The sequence below is a fragment of the Periplaneta americana genome, chromosome 10 (genome assembly GCF_040183065.1).
Source record: "Periplaneta americana isolate PAMFEO1 chromosome 10, P.americana_PAMFEO1_priV1, whole genome shotgun sequence".
Classification (NCBI taxonomy): Eukaryota; Metazoa; Arthropoda; class Insecta; order Blattodea; family Blattidae; genus Periplaneta; species Periplaneta americana.
In genome coordinates, this window is record NC_091126.1 from 100,862,745 (window position 1) to 100,886,027 (window position 23,283).

A 23,283-nucleotide genomic window follows, 5' to 3' on the forward strand; every position below is an offset into this window, starting at 1 on the left:
GAAATTTATAGCTGCTCAGAAACTAGTATTTTAAGAGAGTAAATGAATGCTGACGTTGTATGTCTTTAAAAATTTAAGCATCAACCATGAATAAAAGCGTCCAACTCGCATAAGGAGCTATGATAACGTGTAACAAGGTTTTTAGTACATTCTGAGAATCTTAAAAGTTAGAACTACAAAACATCCTCTCATATCTTGATATTATCTCTGTCGTCTTGGGATGTGAAGACTTTTTCTTCCTGTATTGTCTGTTGGAAACATTTTAGGTAGTCTCGCAGTAGGATTGGCGAATCTCCAAAGCGGTTTGGCACTTCATCGATTTGTCATAAAAAGACAATGGTCAAGAAGGTTGTCAGTAGAAAGGCCACAACTGGGAACGACTGCGGAGAGGAATAAGAAGCTAAATTTTCTATACCGTAAATAAAAAAGAAATCTATTCACTTGCTCGATTACATACTGATACTGGATACTAAATATGCCGGAAACTGGGACGCTCGATCAAGCATAAAATTTTACAATCGGGTTCCGAGTTAGCCGGTATCATTTCATATACCGAAAATAGGTTATGTACGTTATGTAAATGAGAATTAGATATTACATCCTGTTTCAATGTCAAAAGAGGGAAAACTTTCCCTGTAATCGGTTGTATGCAGTTCTGGTACATGCTCGGCGTCGATATTTTTATCAAACTCTTGTGAAATTAACACAACATCCAGTAATAAATTTCCCAATTTTAATAATATGCGTTTCCCATTCGTTTAACTGAATAGCATTGCTGAGATCATCGTCATTTCCTCTACAGCTTCTGATCCTTATATTTTACAGTTTTACGGCTTCCACACCAAAGAAACATGTGTTTTTTTAAGATTACATTGAATTTGTAGTAAATAAAGACGGTGTTAAGAAATATTTTCTGTTATTATTTTCTCTTACTTCCTTACCATTATACATTCAGAATTTACAAACCTACAATCAATTTGTAAATCAGAGAAAAGCTGCAACACTGTGTCATCTCTCGACAATTTCTCATTGTGAAGGTTCATATTATGGTGAACAACAAACAAAAGTAACCGATGGGAACTTGTAGATTTGGTGCCAACGTCTAACTTAGGCAAACACTCCGAGATTGTATCCCAAGCTTTCCGAAAGTAAAACATATTAGTTTGCGGATAGTCTGGTTTTAAATTTCACAGACCATTGTTAAACTCTGAATGATAGGAATAATGTTTGTCTTCTGTTCTTAATTCGGGGAAGTATTTCTATAAATTAAAAATGTAATTTGTAAGTTTTTTAATGTCAAGTCGATAGAAGTGGCAAATATATTTATGAAATAGTATCACTATTATTGGTATAATAACGGTGAATTACACCAATCCTACCTGTTTCAACAGCACAAAATGCCAATTTACTCTAAATCGGCTTTATTTTATCTCTATTTCGCTTAAAGAAGAGAATGGACAAACATTGCAGACTATATTACCCGTTCGTTGTAAATTGACCACCGGTGTTGATTCCAAGAACCAGCAGAGTGCGTCATCCCCCTCCATGAATGCTTTGATCCCCTCAATGCCTCGCGCGCTCAGTGGTCATGCAACATTAAACGCGTAGTATGTCTCCATAAATTATGATTTAGGTTGGCCTAAGCATTTTAAAATTAGTACAGAATCACTGAACAGCAATATATTCACTTAGTCATCTCAAAATTTCCCTTAAACTTGAGAAATTCCGAAAGATTTTGTAGGTTACAGTAAGAATTTAGACGATTAAATAATAAGTATAACTATTACTATTCTAAAATTGAGGAGCCCAGTGGAAAAGGGGCCCATGACATATTGCTGTTGATTTTTTAGTTTCTTCGATAATCCGATAGGCCTATATCTTGCCATTTAGGACCTCTTTTATGGACTTTCAAGTCTTGTGACATATGTCTACTAGACATGGTAAGAATTTATAGCGTTTGTAGATGCCTCTCCTTCACTTAGAGAGACAGACAGAGAGAGAGAGAGAGAGAGAGAGAGAATGCCATAGAAACTAAATTTTATAGGAAAAGCATTTCCGGCACACCGGCGACGCTGATATAATCTCTGCAGTTGTGAGCGTCGTTAAATTAACCATAATTTAAATTTAAATTTTCATCATCATCATCATCTCGTTCACTCTCAGAATGAAACATTTCCGATGATTTTTTGTCTTTAGAAATTTAAGTTGTATTATTTTACCTTAAATTTAATTTAATTTGTCGTAATACTAGTTTCAATCAGATATTTTTATTTTTATGAACATTTTCATTTGTATATCAAGATGTGCTTAACAGGAAATTGCACAGATTTAACTTCAAGTGGATTACACAGTCGTGAATTGGAATTGCCACTTCAAGTAATACATTTGTTTTAAATATAAATAAAAGTGAAATTAATTGAAATAATTGAAAAAAATACATTTTATTAAAAACTATGGAATTTCATTTATAGAATAGCGAAAGTAAGAGAGTAAAACTAAAATAACAACAACAACAACAATAATAATAATAATAATAATAATAATAATAATAATAATAATAATAATGGTATAAATTGTGTTTATGTTCTCAGACTATTTAAACAATTTTCATTTTGATCTGAGTTACATCCATGTTGTTTCTCTAGTGGCTCAACTGCCTAGGGCGAACCACAAGTTCTCCGAAAGCTATGTGAGACATGCATGCATTTTATACTTGATCAGAACAACAGTAAAATCTTTCCCAAATAAGATCGGAGCCACAATCACCATCCTCTTTGCAGTACAACCTGTATTCTTATATTAAAAACACCATTCTTGAATATGAAGAAAGTCAAGTCCTTAGCCATTTATTTCGTATAATATATGATGATATATCGAAGTAACGAAAATTAATAATGAAATCAAACTGATTCCATGCTATATATATATATATATATATATATATATATATATATATATATATATATATAAAATTTAATATTTATACAATTACATAATTCTAATAATGCAGTACCCTTTCTTACACAAGACATAGTCCATTCAATACTTTTATCTTGACCCAAAATGTACGTTTGTAAGAGAAATATTTATTAGCATATGAGAATTTTCTTTCACTATAATCAAGCTCTGGTAATGATTTTCTATTTTTATGACCTAGCGTCTGTAGCTCAAGTGCTAGGGCGCTGGTCTACCATCTAGGTAACTAGAGTTTGATCCTCTGCCAGGCCATGATGCAATTTTTGGCGGACAAAGCAAACTTTGCAGAATGTTCTTATCGGAGTACTCCCGTTTCCTTCTACCATTCCACCAACACTCTTCACTTCACCTACACTTCCCCTCTTTATCTGTTTCTTTCTACCATTTCGGGATTGCGACCGATGCAGAGTCGATTGCGGTCCGCCACAGAATTTGGACCTCTTGGTGAGTGGGTCATTAGTTGCTGGTGGTAGTGTTATGCACCGCGAGCTCTCCCCTGGGCTCATGGTACTGTACGTCTTGGAACCATTGTTGAGGGAAAGCGGTAATGCCTACAAGGATACGTAAAGGGATTGTGCAGTCTGTATGGAAGTTCGAAGGTGGCCCGTAAGGGGATCTGTAGAGCGATAATACTATATTGCATGTACATTATTCCAACCTGTATAGCACAATGGGCCCACCCAAGCGGCCCACGTTTGACAGTCCCAGTTCATGTGCCTCCTTTTAAGGGGTTAGGTACAGCTTACAGCAGTAAAATTTTGGCAATATTCAACATTTTTTTACTCCATTACTGTATATTTTGTAATAATGAAAATTAATTTGTGTAAAACACTGTTCTTCTCCTATATGAAAAAATATTTTTACGATTAAAAAAATATTTACTTTCTTTTTTTTTTTCAAAATTTATTTCACTGTGCAGTGATGATGCGTTTCCCACATGACTCAAAAACTATCCAACATTCTATGATGAAATGTTTTGTGTGTATTTATGCATGTCATATCTACAATATGGTGCAATATCACTTCTCTATCTTTGATAGATTGTCTGATAAAAAAAATAAATTCATTTAAAGAATGTTCTATCAGTATTCCTATTACACAAAATAAAAATTATTTATAAAGGAATGTAGTTGAATGAGCATGATATTGTAAACACGAGTTTCAGCAATAAAATAAAAGAGAAAGAACATGAAAAAGTTAACAAGTTTTTTAATTATCAGGGAAACGCTTCATCACTGCACAGTGTAGGCCTACTGCCAACATCTTTAATAAAAAAAATTATATATAAATATTTTTTAAATCGTAAGAATATTTTTTCATATATCAGAAGGACGGTGTTTTATACATACTAATTTTCATTATTGTACAAGATACAGTAATGGAGGAAAAAAATGTTGAATATTTCCAAACCTTTTACTGCTGTAAGCTACACCTAACCCCTTAAGGATGGACTAATGTAGTATACCTAATCGCAGGTTCCCGCACCACAACGTCGTGGTCTAAGGCGTCATGTCTACTGTAGATTCACGTTACGGAACTAACGTTAGTTCGAGTTCTCATGAGGAAAGATATTTTCTCATGAAATTTCGGCCAGTGTTTGGGACCAATTTTCCCCAAGCATCTTCATGAATTTGGAGCGCTGAGGGGATTGTTGTGCTAACCACACGGTATCTCTGCACTGGTTAGATGATCGCTCAACTCTGCTGAGACCTGTGGACGAGATGCCAATAGTCGACTTTTCGGTCTAAGCCCTCTATGGGCTGTCGCGCCCAGGATTATAATAACCTAGTATGAGGGTCAAACTTGTCTTGTTTCGGAGCTTAAAACCTGCACTCAGACTGGAAAATTATAGCAGTTCAGAAACGTTGGCGAAAATGAAGGTAATCGCAAAGACAAAGAACTCAGTATGTCCATCACTGTGCATTATACTTTGCAAATGTAGTGTATAATGTAATTTAGGTATTACTCGACCAAGGCCAGTGCAGTGGAGCCCTGCAGCCCGGAGCCGTGACGCTACTGCTCCTGTGTTCGTAATACCGCATCGCGATAGTTCACATTAAGCCCACGACTTCACACGCCTTGGTCGAGTAATACAGTATATGTATACAATTTCGATGTTTGAAGGAGGCCCAATTTTTCGTTTAAACACTGTTTCTTAAGCGTTTCCTTTACTTTTCCGCATGCCTTAATTAGGAACACCGCTTTGAAACTGCAAAATTACTTTTTTTCTTTACAAGCGTTACACGTGATGTGCCATAAATGAATCTAAATTATTACTTCTTTGTAATAGTTTATGAACTATTTCACATATTATTTTTAACGAAGTTTATGAGATTGTTGTCTACAGGATTATTGGAATTTTGTTGTTCCTCTTCAGTGTATATATTTTTCGAAGTTCTCCTTCATTCTGTAATCTTTTTATATTATCATTTCTCGTGAACTTAGGACTATAGCACATGCTACGCGTAGTAGCTTAATTTCTGCTACTGTGATTTCATATTTATTCTATTTTCTTACACTCGGAGATTCTGACCTATAGACCAATGTCAGTACCTACCGATAATATCTCATAAAATTGCAATTACTCGTTTTGTTTTTTTTTAACTCAAAATGTTATTATTTCTCAATATATAATTTGAAACACCCCAATTTTATTTCTTACATTATTTTCCTAGTCGTATTAGTTGTAGTTGTAGTAATACTGATACTTCATTTGACGATGTTTTTAAATGCAGACTCTATTAAGCTAAGAAATTAAATGTTAGCGAGAAGTGGTCTGTAAATTTCATTTGGAGCTCTCTGTCGCAGACATTCTTTACGTTCTGTAACTCTATGACTCGTAAAACATACCATTACATCCCTAGAAGAAGGAGTCATGATATTGATAATGATCCGTTGTATTCGGCGGGGTTCGAACCCGCTAATATTGTACTCAACTACCATTAGATCTCCGCGGACAACTTTATCGTATTCGAAAGGAATGTCACTTATGGTTTTCCTTCACTTATGGTTTTATTGTCGACTATTATTCTTTGTTTCATTCTTTAGCATTCGAATGGGATTGACTTCATTTCCTCAACAGAAATTGAGGGGCTTAGTAGAAAAGGTGCCAATGCCACAGAAACTAAATTTTATAGAAAAAAGCACGGATAAGAGACTGCACTATAGTGAAACCGTGGCTGATAGCAGAAATGCTTTCTTCCTATCCCTTCTGCTCGACGGTGCACATTCAGATACACTGCTTACCCGTTACACATTTCAGCGAATGCTGACGACCACTGCTCTAGGTGTAGCCAGTCAGGAGATGTGTTATTTCTAACAAGTTAAAATGTAGAAACTCTGATTTGCTGTAAAATCGCTTTAAAGTTTATAATATGTATTCTGAATATACAGACGTGGACAAATTATTAGACTAAATTGTGCAACGAATCAATATTTATCGGTAGAAATAAGGAACAAAAATGTATTTTGCACATATAGAATGAACAGAAAATTGAGTCTTGAGGTTACTAATATTTTGTGAACATTCGCTTATTCATTATTAACACGTTGATTTTGTCAGGGATGCTGGAAACCAAAGTTTGACACTTTCTTTGAATATCAGTATCATTTAACTAGTTATCAGACAGTGCTTAAATGAGTCCATGTTTTGTTGTAAGCCTCTTTTTGTTCACTTTCTTCTTCAGTATAGATCACAGATTTTCAATTCCGTTCATGTCCGGTCTTCATGGGATTATATATTCTGCAGTGTATAATTAAAACACCAGTAGTACCAACATAGCCAGAAAAATATGCCTATCCATTGGAAAAATACACCAGAAAATGTAAACAATCATATTTACAAGAATAGACACTCTTTGAATTATACTGATAGTTGATATGAGGAATTATATTATGTTTCCAAGAAACAGTTTTAGTCTAGTAATTTGTCCACGTCTGTAGTAACTACTTACAAGAAATAAACTGAATTTCTGACTTAGAATAAGGATATCGCAGTGAAATCTTCACTACAGTATTCCTCAAGAAACCGCAGACTTTTAGCACAATATTAAAATTGAAGAATACGACCATAACTGACCAAAACTCAGTAGCGCGTCAACTTAACATTTTTCCGTAATTATTTACACCTACTTCATAACAGTTTCCTACAGTAATAATTATTGTTAGATTAAGAAAAGAGCTTTACGATTCTTCCAAAACAATGTTAGTGGTTAATCGTACAGAGTCATGTCTTTCCCGAAGGGCTTCTAGAAGAACTTTTGTACGTACAAGTTGTTCTTCCGGTAGGACATCATCTTAAATAATATTTTCATATGCTGTTCTTCTAGCAGGACTTATTTCTGTAACATCCTACCGGCAGTACGCAAGTTATGGGACCTGCCGGTAGTACCCTGTTGTCCTGCGAGAGGGACGTATTTATTTTTATTTTGTTTCGTTTATATATTTATTTATACATATTTATTTACTTATTTATTTATTCTATTTATTATTTTCAATACAGTTTACATTAATTTTATTGACCTTGCAAATAGAAAGAGAAAAGTAGTAAATTAATAATTTTATTTATTATTTTCAATACAATTTACATTAGTTTTACTTGTAAAATTAGAATGGTAACTGAATAAATAAAATTTTATTCAATACATATCAGGAAAGCAAGTAATGTACATAAATAATGTACATACATGTATGAATCATATAACATTTTCTTATTTTATATATATATTTTTTTACATATTGTGTTTAATACTTGCTTGTGAAATAGAATACTAGGCCAGATATTACTCGAGATTATTGAAAGAAATTTGAAAGTACATAATTTTAAAATGTCATTTATATGAGTTGACTAAGTCCAATGAATACTAAATTTCATGAATTATACAGGAATTCCATTCTGATTGTGAGATGCAAAACAGTCACGTTTAGTTTGAGGTCTACACATAACTGCTCTTGAACCACAAGCAACACAGAAGTAACTAACATTTTGTTGTATCTTCCCGATTCTGGAGTAAACAATACATTTTCTCTGTATTCTTATTGTTTCTTGTCAGACTTTGCAGAATTATTTGAGTTAGAAGAAGTCCCATTGTTGGCTGTATTAGTTATGTCTGAGGCACGAATCCACGTTATTCTGTTATCAATATTCCATTTTATTTTAACAAGTTTCATACGTACCTTCAATACAGTTCCTTCACACACACTTTCAGACCATGTATCACCAAAAGCAGATTTACTCCAAGTGTTATTTTCATCTTCGTCAAAGAGAATTGCTTTAGCGAAAACTAGCGCACCGTCACTGAAAGAATTTGCCATATCTAAGCAAAAATATGTCGTACCAACTTTTGTTTGCGCTAATAGAGAAAGAAACGCTCTTGTCAATGGTCTAGGCAGGACAGGAAATCCTTTTTTTTTACTGGTGTAATTATTGTATAATTGTAATGGAATTATTGTATATTATATATCACTGCCACAGGGTGTATACCCATTTGTAGTGTTAATAAATACATACATACATAATCACTTGGACTTGGTAGGACGATGAGGACATCCTGTCCTGCAGGTAGGACGCTGTACGATTAATCATTAGATGCGAAAGATGCAGAATAAAAAGAAGAGAAAATGTTCCTTTGTTTTATATGGATTGGTGAGTGAGTGACTTGTATAAGCAAATTGAGTGAAATCAGGAAACTTTTGAGTTCAGCAAGTCTTCAGAACCTACACCTGAACTCCCACGGTTGACTAGTTCTGTACTAATGAAAGTGGATATGAATGACGGAGCGTGATGTTTAACTATAGTGTGGAATGTGATATAAAAACTCGCACACTTGTTTCTGTAATGATGTGTGCGATTTTAACTTTCCCATTACGTCTGGGAATAAGTACAAAAAGAACGTAAGATTTTGGATCGTACTATGATTACGGCGTACAGAATGATAAATAGTAACACAGCCGTTCACACACGCAAGCACGCGCGTGTTCGTATGTGGCTCAGTTTCGTATCTATAAAATTGATGACTACTAGACTCAACTCCAGAACAAGATAATTCGAATTTCATGTTCTTCGTTTAGGACAGTCGTGTCAATACGATATGGGGAAGCCGTATCTACTGTAAATAAACGATTTCGATCCTTTCTGCTCTGTACGTCCATCTGTTCTGCCTGGGCCATACTACAATGCATTCTGCAAGTAACACCAAGTCCGTATAAGGGGTTCTTTCATGCAATAAACTCCCCAAGAAATATTCGCATCATTACATGACAGAAACTAACTAAATCAGATCATTTTCAGTTAAGACGTGAATATGCCCTAATTAGGTTTGCTAACAATATCAAAGCGAACAGATTCGAGACTTAGGAAAAGTCCTGTTTGTTGGAATGAAGGAATTAATCATAAACATATCTCGCAGCCGATTGCAATTTGAGCTACGATTTTCTTACTAAGCTATACATTTGGTGTTGCGAAGGAACCACGTTCGTGGGTTGGAATTCCTCAGGATTCATAGGCGTTTACCGTTTCAATGATATGTTTTTGGAATGTGCCAAGACAAATGAAAAAGAAAAATAGAAAGAAGAACTATTTGTTAATATTGTAAAAAAAAATTAACATAATACAGAGAATGGACATGTTATAGGTGACTGGGCCATTGGTCACCGATGGAATAACATTACTTTAAATAGCAATAGATTTATGTCGGTGCCATGTAGATTTTGAATACAAATTATATTCAATAAATAATATCACAACCACAAAGTAGTAGAGCCTATAATCTACCGGTTATTATGAACAATTCAAAGAGTTTATACACTATATACACATAAGATTGTAACTATTAACTACTGTATGTAAATTATACCATAATCATGTGTATGTAAAAACCCTAATGGAATATTTGAAGTATTTTTCTGTTTGGAAAATATCAGTAAAATAACAGTAAAATAATAATAATAATAATAATAATAATAATAATAATAGACTTAATATTAATAACAATAATAATAGTAATAATACTTACTAACAAATGTCTTTTAAGAAACCCGGAGCTTCATTGCCGCCCCCACATAACCCCACCTTCGGTCCCTATCCTGAGCAAGATTAGTCTAGTTCAGTGACCGGCATGTTCCGTGCTCTGTGACGTCATACAACGGAGCCGCCACGCTCTTTGCTCGGGAAACTCTGCATACTGAGCACAGCGAGGAGAGAAGGTTCAACTCAACAGTGGTGGTACGGCGCCTATGCAATGACAGAGCTCGATCCATTCGTCTGAGGTAGTATGGGAACAGCACAATTACAATACATTTGTACGAAAACAAAACTGTACATCAGTGATAAATCAATGTAACAAAATATTTTGGTTTGTAATCAAATTTAATATGCTTATAATAATATGAAATTCATAATACAGCCAGCTGCAGAAGCGTTCGCATTATGTAAATGGGGCTCCGAAACTGCTATAAATATGCAAATATAGAAATAAATAATTTAAGCAGTACTACAACACTTTGTCTACTCGGAAACTTGAAAACAGTTCAAGTGTTTTTAACAGACATTTTCCTACACAATATACAGATTGAACTATCTAGGCCCTAACTTGGTGAATAGTATGCAAAGTATATTTCAACTTTTGAAATACACCATCACTTTGTGTTACTATCGTGCACAAGCTAAATGCTTTGTCGAGATCAAACTGTGTTATGGAGTATGGAGGAATGGCGAAGTGTTTGATTTGTGGCAAGCTGTTTCAGCATGTAAAGAAATTCAATATGCAATGCCATTATTCTGTATACCACACAAATGATTATGACAAATATGGGGGAGAATATCGACAAATACTGGTGCAGCAATTGAAAGATACATTGTTAACTGAAGCTAGGGAACACACTGTCAGTGAATCAATGGTAAGCTTAAGGCTTAAGATATAGGATTTCACTAGCCATTGCAAAGAACATGCGTTCTTTTAATGACGGAGAATTTGTCAAGAATGTTGCGATCATGACAGCAGAGTGGTTATTCCCTAGCAAAATATAGTAATGTAATTCCATCAATTTATCTCCAAGAACTGTCGTATCATTGCTCCACTGACGCCACTGCGCTGGTGCGTGTTAACAGTAATACGACTCAACTGCTCGCTCTTCCAAGCTCTTGAGGCCTGACTGGCTCTTACGTCATAACTGCAGCTTCTGCCGGCCACTGGTCTAGTTCCTATCATATCCTACTTACCTCAAATCTATTTTAATATTATGCTCCCATCTACGCCTTGGTCTTCCTAAGGGTCTTTTCCCCTCAGGTCTTCCAGCGAACACTCTATATATAATTATAATAATAATAATAATAATAATAATAATAATAATAATAATAATAAATAATAATAAATAATAAATAATAAACAATTCTAATAAAAATAAAATAATAATAGTGATAATGACAAAAAAGAAAAAAAAATAGTAGTAATAATAATAATAATAATAATAATAATAATTCATTCATTCATTCATTCATTCATGTGCTGGTCAACAGTCATAGACCAATAATAGGCCGAGCACAAGTGATAGAAAAATAGTATAGAATTAAAATTTGAATACAATTAAAATTTGTAATCATTCTGATGTTGATTAATGGTTGGATAAAAATAAAAATAATACAATCTTAAACGAAGAATTCTTCTCTAACCTATGATATATTATACTATAACAATGCTAGAGGTGATACAATGAAAATTTAGTATAACATTTTACAAATATACATAAATGATAAGTCAGTGCCAAGAGCGAAGTAAATCTATGGATTGAAAGGATTGATTTCGGAGTCATGCATGTTTGCATTTTTAATGCATTTGAAGATCAATAAAACAAATTTTGAATTTATATTATAGAGAAGTTTGTGAGCTCTCATAGCTCTTGTTGGAATAAGTAAGCTAATATTATTTAAGGAGGAGTCACAGGACGTATCAGGTTTGAGGACCTTACAAAAGAGCAAATAATCGAGCTCAAGGTGTCTAGCATGAAGACTTTGATAATTAAAATATTCATATTTTCTCTCACATAGGCCCGGAATTAATGCGCAGAAATTTGAATGAACATAAATATATAAATTTTCTTTGTATGTTTTGTAATTTAGCCGAATCAGTAGTTGTAATCGAGTTCCAAACTAGAGATGCATAGTCAAGTTTCGATCTCACTAAAACCAGGCGTGGAAAAAGAGTAAATAAATTGACCGTATTATTCTCAAAGTTCTGATCGCATGATTGTACATGTAATCAACATGACTATGAAAATACCGTTTACTCTCAATGAAAATTCCCAGATCTTTTACACAATCAGTTCTAATATCAATGTCATTTAATTACATCACAGTCAAATGACTTATGATAAAAATGTAATTAACATACAACATAATGTTATTATATCACATTCATTTGGTTGTTAACATTTTCGCCATTTCGGCGTCATCAGGCAACACATTACTAATAACATCAAATTTGAATAAAGTCTTACAGTGTTACACAAATACAATACATGATTAGCCTACATATTTTAACATAAATTCAACATAAGTTTTAGAATCCAATATTAAATATTTATATAAAATGTTAACAAATTATGATCAAATAATACGTAGAAAACAATTTTCAATCAAATGCAACAAATGATATATAATCCTCTTTTTTAACTTCAATTTTAGATAAACTAAGAATAATTTTAACTATTGTAAATAGGTTAGATATACAACTATTAGATTTTAAATTGTTCACAATGACAGAAGTTGAACACAATGATCACAATTTGTTAACAATTTTATAAACACTTTCAATATTGAATTATATAACTTCTATTGAATTTATGTTAAAATATGCAAGTTCATCATATTTTGTATTTGTGTAACAATATAAGACGTTACTCAAATTTTATATCGTAATAATTTGTCTGACGAAAACGTTAACAACCAAATGAATGTGAAATAATAGCGATATTTTATATGTTAATTACATTTGTACCATGTATTTGACTGTAATATAATTCAATGATATTAATATTAGTAATGACCAGGGAACGGATTTATATGGACTAAAAATATATGAAATATGTAAATATATATGTAGTTATTTTTACCAAAATATGGAATTAAATATGGATTTTTACCAAAATATGGAATTAAATATGGACTTAAAATTATAAAAAAATGACTATGTACGTTAAATATTGGTACATTTTAATCAAACTAAACAAAAAATATAATGGACGTACCTTATCTTCCAATGTAGTTTCAACAAAACACAATTTTTATTGTCTGTTACCATAACAATAGGTTACAAACATTTCTTTCAAGTGCTGAAAAGTGAATCTTCTTCTATTGTCTCTGAGGATAGATTTATACTGACTAAAAGAGCGTTCGACGTCACAAGAAGTAACTGGTACATAATTCAATTTCACAATGTCTGCTGGGGATAAGTCCAAGTTAATCTTCACTGTTGATTCACCACTCATCACAGCAACAACCTTTTGTAGTTCTTCATATCCAGGGTTTTTTGAAAGTACAGTGTCCACCTTAGCTCTTACTGCATCTGCAACTTTACCTCTACCACGATTCAGTTGTTCCACAGTACTATTTATAATTTCAAAACTTTCAGATAGTGAAAGGTGCCTATTTTGGAGACTTTTGAGCGTTTTTATGATGCATGAAAATGTATGCTGAATGTGAGCTAAGTCATTCTTCACACTTCTGTCACAGGTAACTGTTTTCGCAGTATCAATTGAGACTGCATCTTCAGAGTCCAATGCAAGGAGAACATTGTTAATAGAGTCTATATGTTCGGCATAATATTCAACTGCTTCTAGCCATGTACCCCATCTAGTTAAAATTGGCTTTGGTGGCAATGGAATTTCAGGGTACATTTCTTTCAACACGTTAACTCTACTGGGAGCTTTGAGAAATACTTTTTTCACTGATGAAATCAACAAATCTACTTTAGGGAAATTGTCTCTGACCACTTCTGCCACACGATGAAATGCATGCGCCACACAAGTAAAATGAGTCAATTTAGGATATACAACAGATAATGCTTGTCCAGCTTTGACCATATAAGGGGCAGCATCGCTAATAAAGAATAACACATTATCGTACATAATACCCTTTGGCCACAGGATACCCATAGCTTCGTTGAACAGTTTAACTATAGTTTTGTTATTGCACTTTTCTAGAACATCACAATGTAAAAGAATTCGTTCAGAATATTGTTCACTTAACAAACCGATAACTACATTACCAACAAGTCTACCTTCTTTGTCGGGAGTCTCATCAATGGAAACCCAAATTGAACTATCTTTAATTTCATCTCTTATCTTCTGTATTGTCTCATCGTAGATGGATGGAGCATACGTCTTCCTAAGTGTTGACTCATCCGGGATTGTATGTTGAGTATATTTTTCAAGGAATTCCCTGAAGACCTTATTCTTTAGTTTGTAGAGAGGAATATCAGCAGAGATGAGAGAACGGCACAGGTCGATGTTAAACTCAGATCTTACATTCGATGTTGTTGGTTGTGTTAAAAACAATTGTCTCTGCTTGGAATTTAGTTGTTTGTTGGCCTGATGTTTACTAGTTGTAATGTGTTGTTGCACCAGGAACTTTTGTGTAGATGATACTGCACACTGACACAAATTACAAAATAATATTTTATTGTCAGTTGATAAACCATCTTCTTTAAATTCTGAAATGTAACTTGTTAGTTTTGATTTTAAATTGACTGAATGACGTACTTTTGGCATATTTACCGTCTTTATAGTATGATTTACAAAACTGAACCTATGTGTACTCTGACTGGCATTTAACTGTTGAGCTGCACAACTGAAGTCTGTTAAAAATTTTAAATTAAATTAATACAGTTTTGTAACTTACTTTCCCATTGTTGATAGGACTGCTAATTTTCAAATAACTCTGATGTTAAAGGGATTACTGAACATGTGTTTAAATCTCTATTGTTGAAATGTATTTTTAAAAGTTAATGGAATTTTGTTTTGTTTTATTGTTAAACCTAATATAATATGGACTGTTTTATATGAAATATGGAAAATATATGGAAATTAACGAAAATATGTACTAAACTCTAAAATATGGAAAAATATGGAAAATAAAAGTAGGATTTTTCAACCCTACACATTGTGAAACATAAAGATAATGCAAAATATAAATTATATTAGATTTATAAGTAAATATGTATTTACATATAAATCCTTTCCCTGGTAATGACTTATCTGAAATATTCCTAATGAATTGTAACAAATCAGTTCTGTTTAGTAGAATATTGTTTAGATAAAAATTAAATTTCAGTGCAGAAGTGTTTCTAGAAAAGGTTGTTACATTAGTTCTGGAGACGTTAATTTTCATACCACTGTACTCCAACCATTTGGAACTAAGTCAATGTCACCTTGAAGGGATTGACAGTCAACACTACTTTTGATTGTACAGAAATTTAATTCGTCGGTTTATAATAGATAATCAGAACTTATTATTTTACATATTATCGCCTATGAATAATATAAATAGGAGAGGTCCTAAAGTAGAGTCCTGTGAGACTCCACAGTTTATGTTATAAGGATCAAAGTGTATATTAAGGTCTTACACTTGATTTTCTATCACTTAAATAATTTTCGAACCAGTTTAAGTAGCTTACAGAAAAGCTAATATTTCCTAACTTATGAAGTAGGATATAGTGCAGAACTACATCGAAAGCTTTACTGAAATCGAAATATATTAAATCAGTTTGTCCCTGCGTTTCAATTACTGATAAAATTTTATTTAATAAGTGACCATATTAGTGACCGTGCATTTGGTTTAGTAAATACGTGTTGTGACGAATTAAGTTTGTTTTTTTTTTTTCAGATAAAAGGATATGTGTCTGTGAATAATCGTTTCAATAATTGTTGAAAGTTATTTAAGATCGAGATAGATCTGCAGTTTCTAACATCATTTCTTTTTTCTATTTGAAATATAACAATAATTACTGCTTGTTCCCAAAGTGAGGGAAATGCACCACTTTTCATACTAGAATTAAATGTGTGGGCTAACAGAGGAACAAATATATCAGATCATCCTTTAATTATAAAATTTGAAATACCGTCAGTGACAGTTCTTTTAGTTGGTTTTAGTTTCTTAATCGCTTTACGAACATCATGTGTTACTAAATGAGGGGTTGGAAAGCAATGGTGGATTGTTAATGTTTAGGTGAGGAGTTTGGACTTCCTTCCTTCTACCTGAAGACGAAGGGAGAACCACCCTTCGAAACGTTGTGTCTTAATTTTTTGATTGTGACAACCAGCAATGAAAAAAGTCCAAACTCCTCACCTAAACATCATGTGTTACTTTAGATAAAGGTAATGAGTCTGTAATATTCGTGATAATGTTTTCATATGTATGGTTTTGTCTGAATAGATTTGAATTGGTCAGCAAAAGCATTGACAATGTTTTATCGATAAATAATAATAATAATAATAATAATAATAATAATAATAATAATAATAATAATTTGTTGTACTGTCTTCATTATTGTTCAGTGTTTCTAGATCATGAGTCTATCTTGTATATGCAAGTAAGATACAATGATGCAAATATGGCCAATGCAGATAATATGGCCACATTACTGTTCTATAGCTACTTGATATGATAACCAAAAGTTATTGCCAGTATGTCGAACTACGTGTTAGGAAGTGTAGCCTACATAATCAGCGACATTAGTGGATAATAGCAAAACTGCTTCCACAGGCCTTCTTTATTTGATTTGTAGCAACGGATTAAGACGGTATTATAATATTGCTGTTGGTAAGTTTGTTTTGTACTTCCTTTCAAGAAATTTGAAATTATAGTTTCTATATAACATTTTATAACTTGTTCAATTCTCGTTACAGACATCTAGTGCACATTTAAAATGCATTCATAATGAACTGAAAAATAGCTGGTATTTCGAGAAGTTTTGGATGTAGATAATATAGCCACATGTATAATATGCGACTATGTGCAATTTGTGGTGTGTATGTACAGTACATACATGAGGAATGTGTTGGACTCACAAAGGACTTATTTATTTGTCTCACATATAGCCTACCCATTGATATTTTTCAATTTTGTGTTTGTTTACATTGTCTTCTTTTTCAAACTCCAATATTTTATAGACCTAGTCACAAATTATTTGTGGGATACTTTTTTTTTAAGCCATGCATCATTATTTTCAATTCAAACTTCATTAATCACCAATAAATGTTTTCTTTCCAAAATAATGCATGCTCTTTCTTCTGGCCATATTTCCCTCATATGTCCATATTACCTGCACAATGTAAGATTTTTCAAAAAATGTAAAAAAAAAACATACCACTCTGGTTTAAAGAAAAGTCTTGGATTATTTTTCTATGTATGCCTAAAGAATCAAAGTTCATACAAACACTCGAAGTTTTTATTTAGGGAATACCTCAGCCATGAAAAAATTAATACAAGTTAAGGGGGCCATATTACCTTCACGTACCTTAATTTTGTTATCTCTTTTTTGTTACTTACTGTTTCAAAATCATGTATTTAGAAATCGTAGCTGTCATTTCTTATGTTATATATTTACTATTTTATTGCTTTTGAATTATGTTTCTAAATTTTAATCAACATGTAACTACATATCATTTGCGTATTATCTTTTTACCACTCTTTACTGTTTCTCCTATTATGTATTTAATTTGTAACTAACAAGGAGAGGACACGCTCTGTATATCACCGAATTATATCAGATTGTGTGAGATGAAAGTATAAGACATACTGTTTAAAATCGTACCTGGTATAGGTGGCCAATGACCCCTCCTTTTGGAAATATTGGCTATTGTTTGTGACATACTTCCGTTAGGTGCCTAATAGGGAAACAGTATACTATGTAACAGCGTAGCTCATATGGTTGGATGCTGAGTTGTCATCCAGGTAATCCCAGTTCGAACCCTAATGCCTTCTCATTTTTTAAAACTTGACATTATTATTATTATTATTATTATTATTATTATTATTATTATTATCATCATTATTATTATTATTATTTTATTATTATTATTAGAACCAAAAGGACAACTTGGCCCAAGAGTGCAACGTCAAGTAGATGAACTCACTTCTAAATTCGGAAATATATGTGTAACACGTTCTTCATCAGGAAAGCTGACATCTCAACTCCATAAGCAATACCTGGAGAAAGTAATAAAGACATATGTGAAAGAGCAGCCACTTCTTCTAATTCTGGACTCATGGGAAGGGCAGGTAAATCCTTCTTTGTATAATGAATTATTTACAAATGAAGAAAATGAAGTAACGTGTAACCTTAAAGTGATTTCACCCAAATGTGCTAGATTATGCCAGTCATGTGATGTTTATCTTTTTAGACAGGTGAAGATTTTTATCAAATATTTGAAAAATAGCTCTTTCGTTTTACAAACTGGACGACAAATTGCTTCAAGGGAGGATGCCCTCAAAATTCACTCCTTAGTTCATTTTCAGTTGTCAGTTCCTATATTCAAAGCCATGTTGAAATATGCGTGGTATGCATCAAAATTAATAAACGAACGAGACGTGTTTGTGAATGTGAAGGATGTAAGGATGTCTGTTTCGCAGCAGAAGTGCGGAAAAATATGTGTGACTGGACAACGTTCTTTCATTTGCTGTGCATGGTGCAGGAAATATATATGTTTTGTGCGTTTTTATGATATTTATCATAATGAATCGAGACAAAATGAAGTGGAATAGAAACAGAACAGACACCAGTGACCTGCCTACGTGAGCAATATTTCCTTGTTTATCCTTTACAATACAATGTTAGTTAATTAGTATATATATATATATATATATATATATATATATATATATATATATATATATATTACTGTGATCACACTACTAATCGTTATTAAAAGTTAAGATTCGAACTCAGGTTCCCTGAATAACAACTCTGCACCCAACCATATGAGCTACGCTTTTACACAGTCCAATGCTTCCCTATTAGGTACCTAACGGAAGTATGTCACAAACAATAGATAATATTTCCAAAACGAAGGGTCATTGGCCACCTATACCAGGTATGACTTTAACAGCACCGTAATTTCCCATAACTATGGTCCAGGCACCCAACTATGGTCCAAAACGCATTATGTACTACTTAGTCTCCCAAGAGTTCGGTGTTTGCCATTTAAGGCGCCACTGTGATGGAATTATGTTCCCCATAGATGCTTCTACCTACCATTACACGTGGCAATGATATGGATGCTTAACATGGTCAGTGTGCATCGTTCTATGGAATGTGTCAAGACACGAAATCATTCAGTTTGTGTTTGTCTGTTTTATTAAGCTCTCCTCTGTAGAACTGGTAAAATGTAGATATATGATTGTTTGTACAATTAAACCTGGCTATATAGTGTTTACTTTCACGTAATAATTAGACTGGCAGAGGTTAAGGACTCTGCGTGAAAAATGTTTAACCTCAACGCTAGAAGTCATTCCTCAACTATGTACCACAATTTTTCGTGGACCATAGTTGTATTTCATTTTGAAATATTTGTTTTAATGAAATGTGAACAATTTCATTACTTACTTCTGCAAATACGGTATCTCAGCATATTCTAAAACACCATTTAACATTATAGTCCAGTAAATAAAGAAACAGGCTGTTCCAGCAACAATGGTACTAGCACGAATAATGGTCCGGTAAAACGAAAACTTCAGGGTAGAGGGATCACAACCGTCCCTGCAAGTGACTATGAGAGCGATGAAATTGAATTGGATACAAATTATGATGTTTCCGGTGTACTCTCCATATTTTCAGACAGTCAGATGTGGAAAGGAAGACGAAATCTGTTAAAATAGTGCTAAAGGCACATAGTTATATGGTAGTTACTTATGAGGAGGAATTATGGCCAGGGAAAGTTTTGGAAGTGAAGAAAAATGGAGCTGTTGTTTCATGTATAGTAAGACGCGGCAATTACTGAGGTGGCGAGAAATGAAAGACATTTTATTCTATAGAAAGGAAAACATAATAAAACAAATTGAAGACTACATATGCGTCTCGAAAAAGAGAGATCTATTTTCAATTTCAGAATTACAAGAGAAGTGGAGATTCAAAGGTTAGAAATAAGCCTACTGAATATATTTCTCACAACCAGTATGGTAAATAAACATTATCAATGAATTTATTTGCATAATATTTTGCTAAGAATGTCTTAGTTTATTTTGATACCGTACTATTGTTCTTTAATGAACACTCACCGGCAAAAAAAAAAAAAAAAAAAAAACCGGGCCAACTACATTTTATTTAAAATTTTTGAAAATTGTAGGATTTTTTAAATAATTGTACGTGAGCTGAGGTTCATTTAGTTATACATTTATTTTGTGATACGTAACAATGTAATACTGAATACGTAATAGCCAACAATGATCTAAAAAGGAGATTTGTTCTTCTTGCAATATTTTCTCGGACTCATTTCAAGCTATGCTGAAGAAGTCTACAGACTGGTAAGCTCTCTTGAGGCAGTATTGGAGTACTTCGTTGTATACAAATGTCACTACGTCCTACCGATTCAGCAAAATGGTTGCATTGATAGAAGATGGGAATAGTCAGCGTTATGTGGCTGCAGTTCTTGGGACCAGAAGAGCCTTCCAGAAAATAAGACAAGTTAACGTGAGTGAGAGAACTGTAAGCAGACGTCTGGATGAATGTGGGCTGAATTCCAGAAGACCAGCTAAAGGCCCAGAATTGCTACAGCAACATCGTGTTGGACGATTACTTTTTGCTCAGAATCATGCTAATTGGAACCTGGGGCAGTGGCGAAGAGTGCGCTTCACAGATGAACAGAGATTTAGTTTACAGATGGACGTGAAAGAGTGTGGAGAAGAGAAGGAGAACGTTTTTCTTCATGTACCTTAAGTTCACGTGTGAGTTTCCAAGGTGGATCGGTAATGGTATGGGATGGCATTTCGTATGAAGCTCACACAGAACTTGTTTTCATTAATGGATGTGCTTTGACTGCTCCAAGATACATCGAAGGTCTAATTTAACATGTGGTACCATATGCCCTACTTATTGGTGAAAAGTTCCTGTTAATGAAAGACAATGCTCGCCCTCATGCTACAAGAATCGTGGATGAGTTTCTTCACGACGTTGGATTGAATAGGATGGCATGGCCAGCAAGAAGTCTTGATATATACCCCATTGAACATGTGTGGGTTTTTCACGACGTTGGATTGAATAGGATGGTATGGCCAGCAAGAAGTCCTAACATAAACCCTATTGAACATGTGTGGGGCGATGCTAGGGAAGCGAGTTAGAAGTCGACTAACTCCTCACAGCAACTTACAGCAGCTCCGAAATGTTCTAAGTAAAGAATGGAATAGTACCGACCAAACTGACATCCAGAACCTGATCGAAAGGTTGAATCGGCGAATGATAACAGTCATACAGTCACGGGGAGGCAATATCCGCTATTAGTAACATCTGGGTGGCCACAAAATCAGTTGAACATTTGGAAGAAAATTGAAACAATTTGTAAGTTTTTACACCTTTTAATTATATCCATTGTTTGGCGTTGAAAATAATAGCGCAAATGATAATAAAAAAGATTTTTTTCTGGAAAGCATTGGTTTCTTTATTTCATAATGGGTTTTCTGATTCTCACCTCATAAAAAAAAGAGAAACTTTAGGTGGCCCGGTATTTTTGCCGGCGAGTGTAGTTGTTCATTATTGCAGGAAAATGACTTTCAGATTTCACTTTTTTATTGTGTTTATGCAATGTGTACTAATAAAAAGAATCAATGTACTTTTCATTTATTTTTAATAGTTCTGTGCTAGATTATGTTTCTACCCTTAAATTAGAAACTCAATGTATTGATTTACGAATAATTAGAGCTCCAGCTATTGTCCATTCATGCTTTCAAGCATGGATATATGAGTGGACCATAGTTGGGCAACTCAGAATACAACTATGTACCAAAGCTTATTATTTTTTTAACACTTGTAATTAAATAATTTCAAACACATATATCAATATTTATTTAATGTACACTTACAAGAGTCCGAAGCCAAAATTTCACTTAATCTGGATGAATAGTATTGAATATACAAAGAAAAATGTGACAAATGTGGACCATACTTAGGGGAAACTACGGTACTTCTTGTACTTTGATCTTACACAATCTTATTTCATTCGGTGATATACAGAGCGTGTCCTCTCCTTGTAAGTCATTTATTGTGTATTATCTCATTACTATTGCCTAGTGTTTCAAAATCTTGTATTTAATTTGCAAATGTAACCACGTTCTTGTATTATCTATACATTACTTATTATTATTTTAAATCATGTATTTAATTTGTAACTGCAAGTCATTTTTGTAACTTCTTTTTGGTAATGTATATTTTTTTCTAAATCCTGTAATTAATTTTTAACCATAAGTCACTTCTTGTATTACCTCAATATTATTGTTTGCTGTTTCTAAATAATGTATTTAAATTGTATCTATAACTCATTTGTTGTACGAGTATTATCTCTTTATTACAAATTAGTATTATTTCTACACTATTAATTTAATGTTGAATACTTTCCTTTAAACTTGTATACTTCTCTTCCCCGAAGCTCTGAAATGCCCCACGGAATAAATTGAAAGAATCACAGGACGTAAGCTACCGATGTGCTTTGAATTATATATCTGCAGAATTTAGAATGAGACCCACGACTATTTTAGAAACAGACAAATTATTTACTCATATTTGAAATCGTATCCACAGACAATCAGTATACTGAACTGACTATCTTAGAATTAAATTATAGGCTACTGTTTATGAGTTTTATTTCTTATGAAAGATATTGAGAACGTAACGTTTTCATTAAAAGCAGAAAACTGGTCGAGGGAACAGGAGAGAATTATATTTGTTGTCCTGTGAGATAGAGTGTTTCACTGCTTACCGTGAACCTGTGAGATGGGATTACTAACAATGTTGCCTGAAGATGGTCTTGTTAAGGATTTTATTGCCATTAAATTAATTTCATTGGTATCATCGTGTCAGGCTCTGAAAATATGTTAAACACTAGCCTATGGATAAAGACTTTGGAGTAGTAGATAGACAAGTGCTCCATCAATACTGTATTATAAGCAGACCTCGATCTAGGGTACCGAAACGTATGTTATTACTTATTACGAACTCACGGACAACTGTTTTTAGATCGAGGGGAAGGGAAGTTTGAGATTTATGTGACTTCTTACCTCAACATGTAAACATTTATTCACAGGAGGGCACAAAATAAATCTTCACT